Source organism: Peromyscus leucopus, chromosome 1, assembly GCF_004664715.2.
Source record: "Peromyscus leucopus breed LL Stock chromosome 1, UCI_PerLeu_2.1, whole genome shotgun sequence".
Taxonomy (NCBI): Eukaryota; Metazoa; Chordata; class Mammalia; order Rodentia; family Cricetidae; genus Peromyscus; species Peromyscus leucopus.
The window spans coordinates 98,490,786-98,492,133 of NC_051063.1; the positions used below are offsets into that span (position 1 = coordinate 98,490,786).

The 1,348-nt window shown below is 41.2% G+C and overlaps 1 pseudogene; it reads right to left on the reverse strand.

Annotated features, from left to right (window-relative positions):
* Nucleotides 1-359: 359 nt before the first annotated feature.
* LOC114710242 lies at nucleotides 360-1,348 on the reverse strand (annotated as a pseudogene).

The window sequence follows — 1,348 nt, forward strand, 5'->3', positions numbered from 1 at the left end:
AGTATTATGATTCACTGATTTTTTTATTTAAATTTTTTGTAAACCTCAATCATCTCTAATAATCTTTGAGCCACCACTTGAAATTACTTTCTGTAGTTCTTGGTCTAATATGATGTAATGTCTCAGGGTTCAGGTCCAGTGAGTACCTCCCTTTAGAATTTTTATGTAAACAGCTATGTTATATAATAGAGACACAGAAGAGAAACTCTAAACAGTGTATTATACTATTCACCTTGTGAAGAGACTATCCAAAGGGTTATTTAAAAGATTGTTGCATTGCCATGCTTCTTAATCAAAAGATACATGTTTTAACTCTCCAGTTTTTTTTCTAGGAGTATTACATTCATAGTAGAAATCTTCTAAGGATGAGGAGAAATTAAGTTTGGAAGTGTAATATTGGAACTCTCTTGATGTGATGGCAACAAATATTTCCCAGGACTCTCCTTAAAGCCTCAGTCACTTCCTTATTTCTCAGGCTATAGATGAGGGGGTTGAGAGCTGGGCTGACAATTGTGTAGAAAACAGAAAGGATATTATCTTGCTTAGGATTGTGGTAGGAACTGGGTAGAACATATATAACTATGAGAGCTCCATAGTACATGCCCACGACAGTCATGTGTGAAGAGCAGGTAACAAGGGCTTTCTTCCTGCCCTCATTTGAGGGCATATGGAGTACAGTGTACAAAATCCATGCATAAGAGAAAAAGATGGCAGTAAGAGGGAGAATTAACATGAGCACACCCACCAAATAAACCACAAGCTCATAACTAGAAGTGTCTGCACAGGCCAGCTTCAGCAAAGGAGGGATCTCACAGAACAGGTGTCTGATCTCCCTAGATTTGCAGAAAGAATAATTCATGGTGGTGATGGTAAGTACCAGGGCTATCTTGACTGCCAGAATCCATGATGTGGCAACCATTAGCCAGCAGACTATTGGCCTCATTAAGATTGTGTAGTTCAAGGGATGACAAATAGCTACATACCTGTCATAGGCCATGAAGGCCAAAAGGAGGTCTTCTGCACCACCAATAGCCAATTCCAGGAACATCTGAAGGGCACAACCTTCAAAGGAGATAGTGTTGTCTTTGAGCAGATAATCCATGATAGCCTTGGGAGTGATGACTGATGTTAAGAGGAGGTCCATGAGAGAGAGCTGTCCAAGCAGAAAATACATGGGCACATGGAGCCGGGCATCCATGGTGATGACCAGGAGCAGCAGTCCATTGCTAATCAGAGTCAATGTGTACAGGGCTGTAATTGTGGCACAGAGGAATTCAGGAGAGCCACTCTCATCCAGAATCCCCACCAAGATGAAGCCACTTCCCAAGGTAGCATTCCAGAATTCCAT